Here is a 14,901-nt window from a genome sequence, read left to right as displayed (position 1 = left end):
CCGTGCTTACACTTGGCAATTTTTGCCTTGAGTTATTAAGATTTGCATTTCTCACTTTTAGTTCTAAGGAAAGGTGTTTAGCCATTTTTAGAAAGCAGGTACCAAATAATCAATTGTCAAACACCCCACAAAGTTCCCGCCCTAGACAAGTGCAAAAATCTCAGGTATTAGCAAGCCACCTCCAGAGACAAATCTACAAAGGGTGGAAAGGGGGAGAGAGGATGTCTCACTTTTCTAGGCGAATATATTGTGATTGGTACGTGTTGCGTGCATTAAGGAACTCTCTGTGCTTGTTCGCTGCCGTTTATAAACCAGCTAGAAAAAAAGTCTGCGAGAGATCGCGCACAGGCGAGCCCCAAGCCTCCCTCCCTTGCTCCTTCAGCGCCCTGCCCTTCCAGGCGCGTGAAGAATAAACAGGCTGGTCATTGATCTCCGGGTGGTGTTGCTCTCTGGGAAATGCTGGGGGTGCCGAGGGACGCGGCTCAGTCCGTGGATGCGCGCCTGAAAAAAAAAAAAATGCCCAGGAGTGGAGAGAGAACATGCAAATTGGCATCCAGCTCAACAAGAGGAAAGGGGACGGCGAGAAAAAGAAACGTGTTGCTCGTCTTGTGTCTCAGTCTTCCGCTCTACCATTCTCCTCCGGACCCGTGACCTCCCTCGAGACATCCCCCTGCCTTCCCTTTCTGGACACCAGATCCGGGGAGAGCGGTCAGGATTTCCCCGCTCCATCCTAGGTTCGAGATTTAATAGGATTTTTTTTTTTTTTTCCTTAACCCCCCTGGCAAACCGGCTGCTGTTTTAAGTCAATGAAAGTAAGATGGGTAGAGATAAGCGCCGGAGCAGCCCGGGAGCTGTCAGAACACACACAAATCAGCCCCCACCGCTCCTGCTCGGGGCATTACCTTCGGAGTTTCTTCCTATGGGGATGAGACTCCGGGGAGGCTCGCTCTCGCCTTCCTGCGCCTTCTCCACGGTCGCAGACTCAGGAGTCAAAGCCCAGCAGCCGAGCCTTGTTGAGACCCCCCTAAACATCATTCCCCCGGTTCTTGGGCATTGGGATTTGGGGCTTTAGGCACACAAAACCAAACCACTTCAACCACCCCAGAGGCAGAGATGAGAGCGCCTCAAAACTTTTCTCCCCCTCACCCACCTCCCCACCCGTCAAGGATTAGGTGGGTGCGGAGTGCCGTCGGCGGGGACCCGCGGGCGCAGAGCGGCTCTTCGGGGGAGCAGTGGTCGCTTTAAAAACCAAACCACTCGCCGCTCCAGCCTCGGCGCTGGGCGGACGGCGGCTCGCCTCCCAGAAGGTTCCGCGGACAGCCGCAACCCCCCACGCGCGTCCTCCGCGCCGGCTTTCACGCGTGCAAACGGGAGTGGGGGGCGCCAAGGGGCCCAGGTTATGCTTCCAGGACAGCGGGTGAGGTTCCAGCGCAGGGAAGAAGTTGACAAAGGGGACTTGACTAAACACGAATGCATATTTATAGACGCGAGCTCCATCAAGATCTAGAGATAGTCTCTTTCTCCCTGCCTCCTTCCTCTCCTGCCGTTTCATTTTATCGCTCCTTGAAGTGGAGGGCAGATTGTTTTCTTAAAAAAAAAAAAAAATTCCTGCCCGGTGTGGGTCATCGCCGCGTTATTTACAATCTAGTTACTCGGCAGCAGACGGGGAAGCCAACTCCGGGCTCTTTCCCCTTCGGATGGACAGAGAGGGCGACCGGGCGGCCCGCGGCAGGAAGGAGGTCAGGGTGGGTTTGCGGGCGCCCTGGGGGCGACCTGGAGGGAGCCCGAGCCCCCGCCCCGCCCCCGCCGCACCCCCCCCTCCCCCCGGGGCGGGCGCCGGGACGAGCTGACCGGCGGCGGGTGCGCTGCCCTCGCCTCCCCCATTGTTCCGACTGTCTTTTTGCCTTTTGTTATTTGCACTCGCATTGTGTTGTTTGTCTCTGAAGCCGCCTCATGACCAGCCAAGGGATTTCACCTCGTCCTTGAGAGCTACACGGGGAGCGCGAGCGAGCGAGCCAGAGACTGGGGGAGAGGGACGCGCGCGCGCACACATAGACACACACACACACACACACACACACACACACACAGAGTGAAAAAAGGCGAGCCACCAAACCCATCTCCAGTCTCCTCCCGGGGGGCCCCCCAGCCCGCCACTGTGCCACTTTGCATCCCGCGCCCGAGGAGACGCAGAGGAAAGCCGGTAAGGTGCGTGAATCGCAGCGTTTTAACTTTGTTGTGGGTCCCGACGTGGTTGCGGGCAGCCCTCCAAGGCGCAGCGCTCTCCCCGTGCCCGCCGCGCCGCACTCGCTCGCGGCTCCAGCTGGAGAGCCGGCGAAGGAGGGAGGGGGCCGCCGGCGGAGTTTCCTCAAGTACGGAGGGAGGGGGACAGGGTGGGGGCGCGGGGAGGCGGGAGGAGGTTCGGGGCTGACAGCCGCCCCGTCCCCCCACCCCTCCTCGGGGGACGGCCGTCCGCCGGGGACCCCGGAGTGCGGGCTTGGACCCAGTTCAGCAAACGGGCTAACTTTATATATTTCGCTCGGGGAGCCTGCGTGCCGCTGCCGGTATTGTTTTGCAAGTGGTGGCGGTGGAGATGGTGATGAGCGAGGCGGGCCGGAGGAGCGCTGGGAAAACGCTAAGGCTGGTCCGTGCCTCTCGGCCGGCGCCCCGCGGTAGCCCCTCAAAGTTGGTCGGGGCGGGCTGGGGGGGTGGTTCCGATCCTTCGCAGGACAGACGCGCGACCCCCGGCCCACCCCACTACCTGAGCGCTCCCCCGGTTGTCTTTTTGTTTCGCTTTCTGCCATCCCTCTCCGCATCAGTCTTCCTCCTTCCCAGCCCCCCCTCCCGGCCCCTCCCGCCCGGAATTTCGGAAAGGAGCCTCATCCTGGTGGATTCTAGGGATTTCAGACACCGGAAGCTTTAATGTTTAATTGCAACTACTTTTTCACCCCCTACCCCGCTCCGAGTACGAAGTGGAGACCGCTCACGTGTTGTGTCACTTGAAAGCGCGGGTTGGGGAAACCTCGCTTGCACTTTGGGCTCCAGTCCTAAAGCCCGGAAAAGAGGTTATACGAGTTGAGATCAAATTGCATTTGGAAATGTTTGCGTCTGTTAGCAGCAGTTGGTTGAGTATTGATCGGCTGGCATGGGATGCACACGAAGCACTGTTTACATATTTTAAAAGTAACTTCCCTTCCACGTTACAAAGCGAATCTATTAATACATAGGTGGACCCTGGTGAATATCTAAAGACGCTGGCCTCTGTGACCAAAGGCAGAACGGTGGCGAATGTGAATTCATGTCGTTTTCTTCCTTTCCCAACTGAAAGCGGGTCAAAATGAAAAATTCTGTGACTGTGCAAAACGATATTCTCAGTGCCAGCCAGCCCAGGCACTCTGGGTGGCAGTCAGCTGTACTTTTCGAGAAAAGTTTAGGGATTGGTTCTAACCCAGTTGAGATCCTCACTATATCCAGATATCCAAAGTAGTTTCTCAAGAAAAGCATGAGCCGGTTTCCCCAAGAGACTGCCTTCAGGCCCAGCACAGTTCTTTCATTCAGGGCAAGACGGAGGAAGAGCTGGGGGATTTTGGGTAATAAGTGTGGGAATCTGCAGAGAGACTCGACAGAGTGATTTGTTTCCTTGCTCTTCATAAATAATGGCCCCTAGTATCTTTCACACACACACACACACACACACACACACACAACAAAACAAAACCACACAAACAAAACAGGCCAATGAAGAAGGTGTGTGGGAGATTTGTAGGCAATGGACATTTCAATCAGAAAAACCAGAGCAGACTTTTTGATCAGGATTACCAGGAGTAAGGCTCGATTGCCAGAAGTGATTAGGTTAAGGGCCAGATGGTTTTAAAGTATACGGAAATGTTTTTTAACTTTGACTTTTATAGCGTTTACAAGGAGGACGATCTCTTAGAGTCTTTACAGAACTGCTGAATTTTGATCTGTCTAATTTTGAAAGAATTCAGCTGTACGGTGAACTGCCATTAACTCTGATAGGAAAGGAATCTGGTTTCCAACGCTGATACATGGGAGAGAGTTTCTGGGGGTGCTTCTTCCTGATTTAAATATAGCTCTGAGGCTGAAGCTTAGATAAATCCAGCCACAATGATTTAAAATCATAAGTACTTACACTGAAAGTTCTCTTAGGCATTGTGTAAAGTTCTCCTGCAGATTATGTCATTAACTGTTTATTCCTCAGAAGTATACAAGATAAAAATCATAAGCATCACTTAAACCTGATGCAATACAGCACCAGTTAAATCCTTAAACTGGTAGGGATGGCTTTTGTTTGCCTAAAAGGTAGATCTTTCATCACATGAGTTGTTTAAAAACATTTAATTGTGGGGATGGGAAGGGATGTGCATAATTATTTAGTTATTTGTGTTAATTATATAGCAGCATACTTGCTTGAAATTCTTTTTTTCTCTTTTTTTCCCTTTCTTTCCAGTGGTCTTTCTAACAACCTTGTACATGCAGAAATAACAGAGTTTTTGTTTGCTTGTGGGTTAAAAAAAATCTTTTTGTAGCCATTTTGAGTGGGCAGTATTGAATCAATCTGATACAGACTTGAAAGAGTACTCTTAATACAGGAAAAAAGAGCTTGAACTCTTCATACAGAAACCTTATACAGTTTTGTTGTTGAGATTGAACAGTTCTGGTTGAATGGCAGACAGGATTCAAAACTCAAACTTATTTGGTAAATAACCAGGCATTTGAGATCCAGTGGTTATTTCAAGTTAAGTTAGTTCTATACATGTAAATGCACATCCTGTTTAGACTGACACATGGTTTTGTAAAAGAGAAAAATGAATATATGCTTATAAAGATGTTATCTGTGGAGTATATGGAGTAAACAGTAAATAACAAGAGTGAAGTTTATACTGAGATATAGCTTCTTTTTTTTTTGATCCTTCTTGTGCATAAGGCAGAAGCTGTAGGGAGAGTTTAAAATTTCATTTTCCAGTTAAAAAACTTGAATGCTTGGAGATTTTTTTTCTCTTTAAAGCAAGTGAAAAATATGATATAATGATTAAAAGAACAAACTGTCTTCTTGTAAAAGCTGTATCCCTTTATTGAGTGATAGGCAATCATTGTTTTGAAGGTATGTGTAGATTATATAGTCTCCCCTGGTGGCTCAGACAGTAAAGAATCCACCCGCAATGCCGGAGACCTGTGTTCAATCCCTGGGTGAGGAAGATCCCCTGGAGCAGGGCATGGCAACCCACTCCAGTATTCTTGCCTGGAGAATTCCATCGACAGAGGAACGTGGCGGGCTACAGTCCATGGGGTCGCAAAGAGTCGGACATGACTAAGCAAATAAGTGCAGCTAGATTATATAAAAAATATAATAATCAGGGCAGGATAAAACGTTTTTATTACTCTAAAATATACTGGATTTCAAATAAGTTAGAGTTCTAACATTGAACACTATTTAGATTTCCGGCAGGTAGAATTGTTTATGATTGATGGCCATAACCTGGATGATTGACCCAGGGTCTGATCACCTCTGGTAGCAGAGAATGCTGTAATTAGAGTTTTGAGAGTAGCCTAGAAAACTTATTTGTCTAGGCCAGAAGTTGATGCATTCCCTCACATGCTTATCACACATCTTTAGCCTGAGAAATGGAGGTTTATTTGAAAGGCGAAGAAAGTGCCTGGCTGTTTCAAATAAGCTATATCCTGAGCTTAGATTTGTAGATAGTTAATAAAATAAAAGTCTAATTTTGTTCCAAACGTTGTTTTAAAACACCCATTTGTAAATTGTCTACATTTGGTTTTCATATGTTAATGATTTGGGATCTGAAACTTCTTTCAGAAAGGCATTTTGGTTTATCTTAAAAAACACCACACAAAACTGTCTAAACAACTCTGTAAATAAACTGTTCCAAATGCCTCAATTTGATGAATGAATTAAAGAATTATAGTTCTTAATCCAATTATGATCACTCTTGTTATTTCCATTTCCTATTTGAGGGTGCTTAGGGAGTGGGGATAGTAAATGATTCTCAAATGTGAGTGGGGTCTTTGTTGTTTATTTTCTGTGTGTGATATAATCACTTATACCTAGGATTTAGGAGAAGGATTTCAGAGGAAGAAGCATCCTTGAACCACCTTCAGTTAAACCAACAGTGCATTTGCATGTAAAGTTGCTTTTAATGGAAGAGTAAAATGAAGTTTTTAAGACTGTGAAGCCAGGATTTAACCTTTTGCTTAAAAATAGTGATTTTTATATGTAAAGGGGGTGAAATGGAACACTTAAGGCCCAGTAGCAGGGTAGATACTCAGCTACCTTAGACACTTTCAGCTGGGCCATATTGCAACGTTTCTATGATAATAAACTTTAGTCAGTGTCCTTGTTTTAAAAAAGGGGAATATGCTTTTTGGGTTGTTTTCTCCCAACCCCTATGCCTTTAGCTGCCTTCATGGGTACCCTTGAATGCTGTCCTGATCAGGGGCCTGGATTTAGGATAGGCCCCTGAAAACAGTCCAGTTTACTTTAATGGACTGTTTTGAATTTTTGCCCCATTTGCCCAGTTTAACCTCTGGCTCATCAACTAATGGATTCAAAAGTGATAATAGCTTATTATGGTTTAATTATCTAACTAAATGTTGTTATTATTAATATTGCAGTTTATTGAGAAAAAACACAGAGTATCAAGTGAAGCTACCAGGAAGAAATACTTATAAACATAGGCATTCTTTTTGTTGTTGTACCGCTCAAATCATACCTTGCGGGGAAGTAATTACCCTGCTTTTGAGTAAGAGTGACATTCAGTGGGGGAAGCATATTAATAAAATCAGGGGGGAAATGAATGCATTTAAAGAATCAATGCAATAGCCAGCCTTTAAAAATTGAGTCTTAACATTTCCGAGAAAAAACTGCATCTCCAGGAAGCGGCACTGGTGGTGACGGTGTTGGTATTGAATCTGCAGGTAGAGATCTTTTCATTCATTTTTTAAAAATTGAGTAATTAATTTTTGGCTGTTCTGGGTCTTTGTTGCTGTGCAGGCTGTTCTCTAATTGCGGTGAGCAGGGGCTGCTCTCCAGCTGCAGTGCGCAGGCTTCTCATTGTAAGGTTTCTCTTGTTGCATAGCATGGACTCTACAGCGCACACAAACTTCGGTAGTTGTGGCCCATGGGCTCAGTAGTTGTGGCTCCTGAGCTCTAGAGCACAGGCTCAGTAGTTGTGGTCCACAGGCTTAGTTGCACATGTGGGATCTTTCCAGGTCAGGGATCGAACCTGTGTTCCCTGCGTTAGCAGGAGGATTCCTTACCACTGAACCACTGGGAAAGCTTCCATTCATCAATTCTTCATTGCTGAAAGTTTATTAGAAGTTTAAAAAATGAGCCATCTGATTATATCTTTGATGCTCTATTCAGTTACCTCATGATTATATGCTACCCCTTGTCCAAAGGGGATAAATAAAACAGCAAAGGGATGCACTATTGGTGTTCGCTGGAAGCTCAGTGCCTTGTCCCTGCAGCACCAGTTCAAGTCTGGGAGCTAGGGAACTCAGGAGGGAACCAGGATGCAAAAGAAGCCAGCGCACTAGCCTTCAGAGCTTTTCAATTTAGGTCTATTTATAATTCTTCCAGGACTTCACTTGGAGTTCTGAACATTCAGTGCTCTGCCCCTTTTCTTAACCTCTAAAGCTGGAGATTATAATCCTTTTCTTGTAGGAATATTGCCTGGATTACACTTGATATTGTATATCAGATTCCTAGCATAGGGTGTCTCATGAACTAGGTGTTCCGTAATTGTTAGCTGCATTCCTCTCTTCCTTCAATCAAAGCCAGATTTTGATCATTAATAATGTTCAAAGCTTCATTTTGTACTTGCTTTGAACTTATTTGAATCCAAGAAGAAAAATATATCATTTTCTTGAGGCTGAGATCAACACTTCAAAATGGTGATTCAGTTAACATCTATGTATGATCTCTGACAATGTGGTTTTATTAAGATGCTGTATCTGGTGCAAGTGTGAATTCTATCTTTTATTCATATAAATGTTCCTTCGTGAAAGAAACAAAAGCTTTAGGACCTAACTATAGATGTCTCTTCTTGTTACAATTTTTGATTTCTTGTTGCAGATATAAACTAGGGAAGATTTATTGTGATTTTATCCATGGAGAGTCATCTGCCTCTGGGTTATATTAAGTTTAGCATGTACGGATAGAGAGAAGTTCCACTTGGAAAAAGAAATAAGTCTGCTTTTGCATTGTTTTGTCCTATAAGTCAACAGTTCCTTCAAAGAGAATCTCATAGGTTGGTTTGTCTGAATTGGGTGCAAGGAGAAAGACACAATGTACCATTGCTTACTGGAATAGATGGTATACAGAACCTGGGAAAATTAGTTTGTTTTCTTTTCCCAGTGATTCAGAGAATTTCTCTGTAAGTCAACTGACCAAAGAAAGGTAGAAAAAAAGCAAATAACTTGGTTACTCCTTTAGAGTCCATCAAGAAGTAGGCACCAAGATGTGGTTCGACATGTAAGAAGTGTTTTGCAGGGAAGGCATAGGAGAAGCTGTGATCCAGGTTTGACACTTACGCAAGGAGAGAGGGAAGGAAAGAGGACTGAGTAGGAAGAAGCAGGATGGTAGCTGGATGGTTTGGCTAGAGAGATGAGAGTCAGCCATTGGAGGAGCCTCTGTCTCAGTGGAATGGCTGCATTCACAGCCCTCACTGTGCTCAGTCCTTGGCCAGCAGCAGCCCTGGAAACGGCCTTGGAGCCCAAATGACACTGAAGTCATAGAGGGCCAGCTGGTGGGGGCACTGAGTTTGTCATATCCTGACCACACGAGATCTGAGTGGGGTAGTGGTTTGGAAGTATAGCCTTGAGTACTGGCTCTAGTTGGGTGGTGATGGTGGTGGTGGTTTAGTCGCTAAGTCGTGTCTGACTCTTTTGTGACCCCATGGACTGTAGCCCGCCAGGCTCCTCTGTGCATGGGATTTCTCAGGCAAGAACTCGAGTGGGTTGCTGTTTCCTTCTCCAGGCAATCTTCCCGACCCAGGGATTGAACCCATATCTCCTGCACTGGCAGGCAGATTCTTTACCAGTGAGGCAACAGGGAAGCCCCTGGTTGGGTGCACCTGCCACTAAAAAACAGACCTGGTGATTTCTTTGAGTTCTGACACCTTACTTTCCTCCACTGTAAAATGAGAAAAATGATTGCATCACAAAAATGTGTGTAGCACACCTCACAGAGTGCTAGTCAAGACTGAGATTCTATGAGATTCTATATAAATCCACAGTATCACTTGTGGCACAGAGGATATGCTCAACATATATTTCTCTCTTTTTAATGTATTCATAAAATGCAGTTGAGAGGTATAGGTGAATTGTATCAGGGGATTGTAAATATATTTTAACAACAGGTAGTTCATGTAATTAGAAGGTATGGTTTCTGCCAGCAAGCATCCTTCATGTTCGCCTTCTCAGTCACCCAGTTTAGCTCTCAGGCTTCAGTCCTTATTTTTATGAGGCTGTCAACCGTGCAACAGATAGACCAGCTGCTGACCTTGACCATCTTCAGGTAATTTACCCTAAAGTGCGAGGTAGACAGCACTCTCTCTTCATTTCCTTACCCCTCTAGGCTTCCTATTCAGCCGAGAAGCAACTTGCACTGTAAGTCTGCATTCTATCTTGAGCCTCAAACACCTTGCGGGTCTTTGCTCCCCTATGTTTCTGCTCCTAAACCAACTTTCCTCGCGCCACAAAGCACTGAACTCAAGTGGCCCTCAGCGCGAGCTACTGCTGTGATGAGTCACAGAACCACCAGCACTTTGTTTCATGAGATTTGATCACTGCCACGAGCAGTCCTTCGATTGTCAGCTAAGAGACCCTTCAGGGAGTTGTCCCTTAATAGAAAGTCTCTTTTCTTCCCTCCTGTTGTAACTTTAAATTAAAAGAAACTGTAGAGGAGCTGGTGGCCTTGCAGCAGTTCATTCTTCTACCCACTGGGAGAACAACATCTGAGAAAAGACGTTATTGGACTGAGAATTGAGTTGTTGCTATTTTTTTTTTTTGGGCCAGCGTGGCGGGGGGTGGGGGGTGCGGTTGCGAGGGAGGATCTGGCTCTCAGTAACATCATGGGGGGTGGGGGCGATTCTTCTGTGCCTGTTGGGGAGCCTTTGGGGGAATGGAAGACATTGATTTAGCATCTTGGGATAATGAGATCACCGGTGTCTTGCCCCTGAGTTTTAGGTGGTTCTGTGTGTTGTACTGTGGGAAACTGGCACTGAGACAACTTCAGAATCCAGGGAGGATGGGAGGCAGGAAGAGGGAGCTAATTTTTGACACATTCCTCTGACGAGTGCCCCCTCTAGGGAATCTGTGCCCAGGATAAGGACTGCTTACTGTGAGGCTTTTGGCATAGTTTTCCCCAAATAGTGAGTGCTGGTTGCTTCCATGTCACTTGTTAAAAAAGATTGACAAACTGAACGTTTGGAGAGCCTCTCTGCTGAGCCTAACACTGTATTCTCTGCAGTTTCGGGTCCATTCCCATTCTGGGTTAGAACCTGCCCTCATTTTGGATGTCTGCTGGGATTCCCTGGTGCCCTTCATGGCTACTGAAAGCTGAAGTTGTTTGATGGGTGGTAGCAGGGGCTGACTGCGTTGTGCATGGACGTTCTTGTGATGCCCGCTGTCAGTACGCTGTATTGGCAGCCTGTCACGTGTATCTGGCACAGGCAGTCTCATTACTTTCCTCTTGGACTGGGAGCTGCTCTGGAACAAGAGCATACGATTTCTTAGAATTCTGTCTTTTCCTACTTCACTTTCTCAGCCGCATCTCCACTGTACCCTGATGGCTAGCAGAATAGTCATGTCTTTGCACATTAAATCAGGAAGTGAAGTGATAGTTTTAATGCACACTAATCAAACAAATCTCCAAGTTTGTTTCTGTTTTCTGTTTTGTTTCTTTCGGCCGCTCAGCCTGTGGGGGTCTTAGCTCCTGGATCGTGGATGGAACCCAAGCCCCACTATGTTGGAAGGCAAAGTCTTAACCACTGGACCACCAGGGAAGTCTCCTCTAAGTTTGTAAAGAAAGTTAATTTGTGCTAAGTTGCTTCAGTTGTATCCAACTCTTGGACTGCAGCCTACCAGGCTCTTCTATCCATAGGATTCTTCAGGCAAGAATACTGAAGTGGGTAGCCATGCTCTTCTTCAGAGGATCCTCTTGACCCAGAGACTGGACCCAGGTCTCCTGCATTGCAGGCAGATTCTTTACCATCAGGAGCCATTAGGAAAAGTTGATGGGCTCACTGTTTATTTCTAGGGACCCCCTCAGCCCCACAAACACACCTCCCTTCTTCTGTCACTGCTTATTGGGCTTTTTTCAACCTTTCTCTTCCGACAAGGTCTTTCTCCTCCCGCACCATTGCCCCGGGCATTAAGTTAATCTCACCAGAGGAAGTGAGAAGGGGAGAGTTTGCTAAATACACAGTTGCCTGATTTGAAAGGGGGTAGCCATAGGTGACAAACGTTTGGAAGCTGAGCTCCTTGAGGGCACAGCATTGTATTTCCAGCACAATCACAGTACTTGGAACAAGGTAGCCACAGAATCAATGATGGCTGAGCCAACTTGTCTTGCAAACTAAGCTGCATTCTGATTCAAGGTGCCCAGCATGATGGGGAGGTGACAAAAGTAATAGTGGTAGGCATCGACCATGTTCCAGGCACCTGCTAGGTGCTTTACATGGATAATCTCATTTAATCCTCACAGCCCACACATTAAGTGGCTATTACCTCCTTTACATAAACAAACTGCAAGGGGTCACGTTCCTCCTGTCTCCTCAACTAGTAAACAGGAGAATCACTGCCTGGATTTCAGTCTTTTTGACTCAACCCCTCGTATACTCTTTCCATCATGCCGTGGCCAAGATGCTGGTGTGGGTTCCTATCCATGAAATGCGAGCACTAACCATGCCTTCCTGTCTACCACAGGGGACAGTTAGGAGCAGGTGAGAAGTGTAAAGTAGTTTCTAAATATCACTTATCATTTTCAAGTACCCACTGATCCATTTACTAAGCCAAAGAATATTTATTGAACACACGGATAGATATTGCTTAAGCTATACTTAACAGGAAATATTTTTACTTGAAGCAGAGATCCTGAATACATAAAAACTGACATCAAAGGAATTTATAGAGCAGTGTGTCTCAAAGGTGATCACCCAGTCATCTTGCTGAAAACCACCTGGGATGTTTTTGAAAATATGCTTTCTGTCCCCATCTCAGACATAAGAAACCTGAACCCCTGTGGCTGGGAAGCCCTCTAACCCTGAAATTTTAACAAGCATGACTGGTGATTCTTTTGCACATAAAAGTTTGGGAACTAGTGATAAAAACTTTTTATTGATTCACTTTGGTAATAAGTTATATATATGGCTTATAGAGGTAAAGTAAAGATGTTCAAGGAGTAGTGGAAGTGCCAGAATAAAGCACAGGTGATTGTTGGATTGCTAGGAAGACTTTTTGGTGATTTGGTTTTAGGTTTTTGGTCATTTATTTAGGTTTTAAAGAACCTAAGTAAGTTTGAGTATATAGAATGCTAGCATGCTGAAGGTCAAGAGTGATGGGACCCGCCACAGAGTGGGGTGGGAGGGGGGGAAGGATGGCAGTTATGTGCATTCCAGACTTAAAAAGATCTTTCTTTTCCAGGACAGATGGAGAGGTAAACTGAAGACCTGGGGTTGATTTATTTATTTGGTTCCATATCCCAAATATTTAGAACAGTGTCGGAACATAGCAGGTGCTTAAAGACCTTTGCTTAACAAATGAATAAAAACAGGTGGAGGGAGAGCAATGTGGAGAATAGATTAGAATAGCTTGATTATGATTACTGTGGTTAAAGAAATAGAGAAGGAAGATGCTGGGAAGGAATCCTAGTGAGACCAGATAAGGACAAGTTATAATTAGACTAATATGGTCCTTACAGGAGAGTGCCTTCAGACAAACAAACAAACAGTGCAAAAGCAAACCTGGGGTTTGTATGGGATCAAATCATCCAGCTGCTGTTTGTGTGTATTATCTTGGGAGCAGCAATTACTACATGAGGATAAGGACTGAGTCTGTTTTGTTCTCCAAATGATCAGAGTCCTTAATAAATATTTATTGAATAAGTGACCGGGTTTCCACATGGGCTGGAAAAGAAAGCTTTTAAATGATGCAAAAATATCTTGTAAAAAGAGAAAAAGTATCGTGATGAATGCTAACCAATAATGGACGATGATGAAAATAGCAAATCTCCGTAAAAACTGCAAGTTCTTAAGCAGTCTATTTGGAATTTGGGAGCATCTCCATCGGATGGTTTGCCTGTCAGCAGACAGTGCTTGCTTTGCTGTTCATGTCACTTTCATTTTGCTGTGTCGAAAATCCACTGTGATGCCTAGCACAGTGCCTTGCCGATGTTGGCTATTGAATAAGTAATTGCTGAAGAGTTCAATCGGTGAATGAAGGGTATTGACTTGGGGTGGGGGAAGGGGGAAATCGAAAGCAGATGAGGAAGAGAGTTGCCTTCCTTCACTTAGAATTCCCAGAGTGGCCTGTGGTCTAGTGATCTTTAGCAGGCAGATTTCCCATATAACTCAAAGCCTGGGTATTGTAATCTTGGGAAGAAGGATGCTTGCTAAGGTAATGACTGCAAAGGTGGGTTTAGCATTGTTCAAAGAGGCAGCCATTCATTTGATCTGGAATGTCAGGCTGGAAAATGTATTGGGGGAAGAAACGGTAAAAAAGTAATTCTAAACCTAACAGGAGTTTCAGTAGAAAAATGGCTCTAATTCAAGCGGTGTAATGTTAACATCAATGTGCGTCTCGTGGCTCAAGCCCCGCATCCTGCTTTGGAAATAAAGGGAGATTGTGTAAAGAATTAGCAATACAAGGCATTTTTAAGTGCTTTATTGCAGAGGCCTGTGATACTCTGTGAAATCTATGCAGGCTTTTTCTTCCTGCTGTGCTTAATTTCAGAATCTGATGCTATTACCTATCCTTGGAGAAAAAAAAAATCACTCTCTGTTAACTCTTAAAAACCGAGTTTAGCAGTGTGCTGGCTTTCAACATAGTCTTTCTGATATTTCTTGGGAAGAGAGAAGTGGTGCAGGTAGCTATGGAGGGGTTTTTGCCTCCAAGTTTAATATCCAGGATTGCTTCTAGGGGGCGGCATTAGAGTAAGAGGGCAAGTTGGAAATAAATGTCGAAAGCATAAGTTTAGAAATGGCTCAAGCAGCTTGAAGAATAAGGTCTCTGAAAGAGTTGGCAGAGCTTGTGTTTGGCACGGATCCAGATCAGAAGCCAGAAAGGCAGATGCGTCCTAAAGAAGATCAGGGAGAAGCCAGGACAGGAGTTAACCCTTTACAACAGAGCTGACTATCTTCTTGTGATATGAAGAGAAGCCCGCCACGTAAGTTCCCTGGCGTGCCATCACTGTGCTCCTTCACCTGTCTAGCTTGAAATAACAGTTAATGTTGATTGACAGTTTACTGTTGCCAGGCATTGTGCTAAGCAGTTTATTTTTATTGGCTCTTCCCAGGAATTCTCTGATGTAGATACACATGTTGATCCATTTTACAGATAAGCAAACTGAGCTGGCCCCAAGTAGTAGAGCTGGCATCTGGTGGAGCTGAGACTTGAACACAGAGTGGTCTGACTCAGAGGCTGGGGCTCTTGCCCACTGTAACATGGAAAGTATATTTTAAGTCCAGTTGAGTCATGGTTCAAAATGATGTTTGTGTTTTCCTCTAGGACAGGCCCTTTTCAGCTTGTTTCTGAACTTTGGCAAAGTTCCCTAAAGTGGGATCTCTCCTTAAAATTTACACTGTTTACGGCTGTCAAGTCAGTCTTTCTGACATGCTATTTAGATTATGTTGCCCCTTT

The 14,901-nt window shown here is 45.3% G+C and overlaps 1 protein-coding gene across 2 annotated transcripts in view; it reads left to right on the top strand.

The window, feature by feature from the left end:
• The first annotated feature begins 1,864 nt into the window (after positions 1 to 1,864).
• SOX5 (SRY-box transcription factor 5) overlaps positions 1,865 to 14,901 on the top strand; it is a 1,158,063-nt gene continuing 1,145,026 nt past the window's right edge. Inside the window, exon 1 of one of the 2 annotated variants that reach the window (XM_040235353.1) lies at positions 1,865 to 2,203. The gene's annotated coding sequence lies outside the window, so the exon portion shown is untranslated. Of the gene's footprint in view, positions 2,209 to 14,901 lie in introns of both variants that reach the window. The other variant, XM_040235352.1, reaches the window with a different exon arrangement.

The sequence above is a fragment of the Oryx dammah genome, unplaced genomic scaffold, assembly GCF_014754425.2.
Source record: "Oryx dammah isolate SB20612 unplaced genomic scaffold, SCBI_Odam_1.1 HiC_scaffold_29, whole genome shotgun sequence".
NCBI lineage: Eukaryota > Metazoa > Chordata > Mammalia > Artiodactyla > Bovidae > Oryx > Oryx dammah.
This window is presented reverse-complemented; position numbering and strand designations above follow the sequence as displayed.